This window comes from Myotis brandtii, unplaced genomic scaffold (assembly GCF_000412655.1).
Source record: "Myotis brandtii unplaced genomic scaffold, ASM41265v1 scaffold929, whole genome shotgun sequence".
Taxonomy (NCBI): Eukaryota; Metazoa; Chordata; class Mammalia; order Chiroptera; family Vespertilionidae; genus Myotis; species Myotis brandtii.
The window spans coordinates 1,247,683-1,252,851 of NW_005371832.1; the positions used below are offsets into that span (position 1 = coordinate 1,247,683).

The following is a 5,169-nucleotide window of genomic DNA, read 5'->3' on the forward strand; positions in this document are numbered from 1 at the left end:
GGTCTCACGCCCCTGGGAGTTTCGGGATCCGGCTCCCAGAACCCCCACTCCTCCCTCCCCCTCTCCCCGTCCTTTCCCTCCCTGCCTTCCCCGACACCCTGGGTTAGACATCAAAGCTCAAGGCTGCCAGACTGGGGTTCTCTGACTCCACCCATTGGGAAGGAGTTGGGTGGGTGAGGTCCCCTCCCAGCTGCTTCTGAAAACCCCCAAACAGATGGGCTTGTATTAGAGCTGGGCAGCTCGAGGCTCGGGCTGCCGAGAGGAGGCCGGACAAGGGGCTTCCTGGGTAGCCTGCACCTGCCGGGGGGGAAGGGTCCAAAAGGATTCCTTCTGCAAAGATCCAGGCCTTGTACCATCCACACTCTATATCCGTGTCTCTCTGAGGCCTCCTGGTTTTCAGCTGCTGCTTCCCAGGTGAGGTCACCAGGGGCAGGGACCGGAGGGACTGGCTATGGTCTGCTCGACTGGCTGTGAGAGCCAGGACTCCCAACTCACCCCCCCCCACACACTGCCCCTCCTGCCAGGGGCACACCCTGTGGTAGAATTCTGCTCAGGCAGGTGGGAGTAGTTACAAGGCTGTGGGGGCCGGGCTTGTGGGGGAATGTGAGATGTCAGAGATCTGCAATGTGCTCCCCAGTCCTCCCCGAGACGCTAAGGAGCCCTCTTTGGGGGGATGCTCCAGGGAGGGAAGAGGCAGCAGGGAGCTGCCCTGCTCCCCCAACCCAGTTCGGTCCTGGCAAGTTTGAAGGGAACCCTGAGCCTGTCTCTCGGAACGCCAGGGCAGGGGGCCCAGCCCTTGCCTGACATGGAGGCCCAGGGGTGTCTCAGGCCACCTGCCGGGGAGACCCAGAGGGACTGCCCCCAGGAATGCGAGTCCACCCTGGAAGATGGACTGGGTAGCCCCACCTCCTGCCAACTGGAAGAGAGGTGTGTGTACAGGCATCGTGGGGCCGGTTCTGCTCAGTGACCTCAGGGGTTCCCTGGGGGTTCCACTGTCCCACAGGGATCCTGGCTGGTAAGAGAAGTGCTCACGTTTCCAAGACGGACTTGAATGCTGAGCACCTGGGGTCTTGGGTGCTACCTGCCTATTTAGTCCTGGGAGCCCTGTGCTCTGAGGGGGTCCCGGGAGAGAGGGGCTGTGTGGGGGCTCCCTGGGTTTCAGGAGCCTTGGCCGGCAGGAGTGTGGGGAAGGGGTTCCGCTGCCTTGGACATCTGTTCAGGCTGCGGCCTGGAGACTCCAGGAGCCCTGCCCAGGACACCCCGCCCCCAGCAGACACTGGCCTGCACCCACGCTCTCAGGCCCCCTCTCAGGAAGACCCAAAGCTCTGGACGCTCACGTCCCCTGCAGATGGTGACGTGAATAGTAAAAATCACCCTAAGTCCTGGGAGCTCTGCACACTTGTCCCTAAACATCACACGGATCCTGCAAGGAAGCTTTTATTAAAACCCCCAACCTTGTAGATGAGAAAAATGGGGCTCAGAAAAGCAGAGTGGCCCTGACCTGTTTGGCTAAGTGGACAGAGCATCGGCCTGCGGACTGAAGGGTCTCGGGTTCGAGTCCAGTCAAGGGCATGTACCTTGGTTGCGGGCACATCCACGGTGGGGGGTGTGCAGGAGGCAGCTGATCGATGTTTCTCTCTCATCGATGTTTCTAACTCTCTATCCTTCTCCCTTCCTCTCAGTAAAAAATCAATAAAATATATTTTAAAAAAAGAAAAAGAAAAGCGGACCCACCCCCTGCCCAGCTCACACTGCACCCCTTCATGGCTGCCTTTCCCTCTCTCTGAGCACCGAGCCGGGGCTCAGGAAGGCCACTGGCTAACGTGTGGGTACACAGGGGTTGTCTTTCAGACACGCTGCGCAGGCCCCGCTGCCCTTCTCCAAACCCCCCTGAGCTGTGATTTCCCGAAAGCCACCCACACCTCTGCTTTCTCCAAGCCGGAACCCGTGCCGGCCTGAATTCCCCGGCTCCAGCCTCAGTTTCCCCTCTGTCTCTCAGGCCCCAGCATCTGAGCAAGGCTCCCCTTGCTTTGAGGAGGCCAACAGCACTGGCCGGGCTCCTTCCTGCCCCAGGTCTGACTCTCCCTCTGGAAGCCTCTGGGATCCAGTCACCTCCATCCTCCCCTCTTCCTCCAAAATGTCAAGCCTGGCCCTGCCCCCCTGCAGCCCCCTCTCCCCGCGGCCCCCTGGGAGCCCAGGCTTTGCTGGAGGGCAGCGAGTGAAGCCGGCTGTAACAGAGAAACCTCGGGCTCCTCTTTAGAAGTCCCAGAGGAGGCAGATCTGAGGAAAGGCTGCCGAGAAGGCGCCTGCAGCAATGTCAGCTTGAGAACAGCCTGGCTGACAGGATGCTGAGCGGGGATTAAGGTCGGGATCAGGGAAGCTGGGGAAATGAAGGCAAGTTCCCTGCGCCCCTCGCTGCTGCCACTGCTGCTGCCGCCTCCGCTCCGCTGCTGAGTTTGTCTTCTTGTTCTCGCTCTGGGAAAGTGGGCAGGGAGGGCAGTGGACAGGGTGAGGCAGGGAGGTGGCGGGGAGGGCGGGAGAGGTGGAGAAGGCAGGCAGCAGGGCGGAGGGCAGTGGAGAGGAGAGGGTGCCAGGTCTCTGGCTCTCAGGGCCCATCCAGGGCAGACCCTCGCCTGGGACGGTTCCCTGGTGACTGGTGACTGTCCCTAGTCAGCCCTGGGCAGCCAGCCGGACCCCTGTTACCCTTCTCCTATGTGCAGAGCCTGTCCTGAGTGTTGGGGGCAGGACCAGTGGCAACAGGATTGATGAGGTCCACATACCTCCCGCATGTGAAGGCAGCTGTTTCCACCTGCCTTCGAATGCAGGCTCCCTTGTTCTGGGAAAAGGTCATCACCAAGACCTGTCTCATCATTGAAATGTCACCGGAGCCCAGCCAAATAGGCTACAGAGTTCCTGTGACACCGCAGTCCCTTACTGTCACTGGCGTGGTGGCTAAGAGCGTGGCCTCTGGTCTCCGACCTCCTGGGTTCAGATTCCGACTCTGCCACTGACTTGCTGTGTGACCTTGTACAAGGCCGCTAACCTCTCTGTGCCTTAGAGGGCAAAAATAGCGGCACCTCCTTCTGAGGCTGTTAAGAGGCTGAAGGGAGTGAGCACGTGAGCAGTGCTAGGAGGAGGCCTGCCACAGAGGACGTGTGCAGGGAGGGTGGTCTTATTTAGTCGCACAGGCAGAGTGAAGGAGTAGCAGTGGCAACGTGAAGTTAATCACCGGAAAGCTTCTGGGGGGAGGGAGTGTGGGATGGGATTTTGGAGGCTGAGGCTTGGCAGGGGTGAAGGAGTAGATTGGGGGTGAGAGGCAAGCTCCCACGTGCCAGGTGATGTGGGGCCCGGGAGGGGCAGGGATGGAGGATTGTCTGGTGAGAGGTGGAGAGGATGCCTTTACGGGAGCCCCATCCACCAGTCTTTCTCAAAGGTCCTGCTCTCACAGGGGTAACATGACTCTCTCCCAGGCCTGCCAAGGGCAAGCCAAGGGCAAGCCAAGGGCGCAAAGACCATGAAAAGATACTGTTTATCACGGTGACCTCCCCAGAATGGGGCTGATTCCAGAAATTCAAGCAATTGACAGAGGCTTCCAGAACTCCTGGGTTCTCTGGACGTGGTGAGGGACAAGGCAGCAGGGAAAGGGGCAGGGACTACACACCTGGCAGCCCCTGGGGTTGAGCTCCAGCTCTGCCACCCACCAGCTGTGTGATTTGGAGCAAATCAATTAGCATCTCTGAGCCTCGGTTGCCTGGGCTGTAAAATGGGATAAAGATTGGAACAAGGACGGGTTCCTGGCCTCCCTGTAGCTCCTCCTGGGGGTCCTCATCCCATCCCCTTTCTCTGGACACCTGCCATAGGCTGGGGGTGGGAGAGGGGCTGGGTGGGGTTCTGGTAATTGAGGGAAGGGTCTGCTGAGTGTCTGTGGGGAACACACCTGGCCAGGGCGTCTAGTCTCAGGTGTGGGAGGAGCTCCTGGCTGGGGATATTACATCTAGGGGACTAGTTTCTGGAGAAGCTAGTTTCAAAAACACCCCCACCCCTGTCAATAAAAATTATGTATATTTATTATAGAAAATTTGGAAAATACAGAAAAGCATAGAAAAGAAGATAAAGTGCATATAATGATAATACCACCACCCGGAGGCAACCATGGTAAGATTGTCCTGTATATTTTTTAGTTTTTAAAAATACAGTATATGTACATACTCGGAATAGGCACAGGGATGTAGATGACAATATAGGGGACATGGTCAATAATATTGTAATAACTATGTATGGTGCCAGGTCACTTGAAATATCAGGGGACCATTTGTAAAGTATATGATTATCTAACTACTATGCTGTACACCTGAAACTAATACAAATAAGATTGAATGTAAACTGTAATTGAAAATTTTTTTCCAAAAGCAAAAATATTTATATGCACACACACACACAAGTATTCACACACTTATTCACAATACTCACACATATTCACACACATTGACACACATATAGGTAACTATCACAGCATAACACACTTAATGTCCATATATTTTTAAAAATTTAGAAACAGAATCATGAAATCATAAATGCATTATCAGTTTGAAAAAATTATTTTGTTTCATTAGACAAAATATCGAGGAGACCCTTCCCCCAGGTTATTAAATATTCTTCTCCAAGGTAATTTGAAATGACTGTGGCGTCCTCCATCTTTTGGGTACAATGTAAGGCGTATCACTTTATCAGTTCTCAACTGCTGGTCATCCTGGTTGTCGCTAGATGCTTGCTGTTATAAACAACACTGTGACGAACCTCCTCTGGAGAAAAACCTCCGAGAGGCAGTAACTTTGCAATTGTTCGTCTACCCGTCTGTCTATCCCCAGGGGAGGGGGAGGCTCTCTGGGGCAGGCTCCTCGCCCGCCCGACTCACTAGCTGGGCTCCTGGTTCACTGGAGACATCAGTAGCTGCTGATTGCATTGCATTTCTGGAGGCTGGGCTCTGGGCTGAGGAGCTGAAGTGGTGGCTGATGAGGAAGGAGCCCACCTTCCAGCTAGAACACTCAGGTCCCCACTGCCACTCAGTTGGGCTGACCAACTTCTAGGAAAAAACATTCCCAAGCCCAGAGTCACCGGCCTTCCTGAGTCCCAGGGAACTGCTGCTTTATCTCCTCTCTTCCCGGGCAA

At 55.7% G+C, this 5,169-nt stretch overlaps 1 long non-coding RNA gene across 1 annotated transcript in view; it reads left to right on the forward strand.

Moving 5' to 3' along the window:
* Positions 1-248: 248 nt before the first annotated feature.
* The window catches only part of LOC106724690, a 5,874-nt gene continuing 953 nt past the window's right edge, over positions 249-5,169 (forward strand). The window contains exons 1-2 of the long non-coding RNA XR_001360532.1: positions 249-414; positions 4,075-4,155. This is a non-coding gene — a long non-coding RNA (uncharacterized LOC106724690). The remainder of the gene's footprint in view (positions 415-4,074; positions 4,156-5,169) is intronic.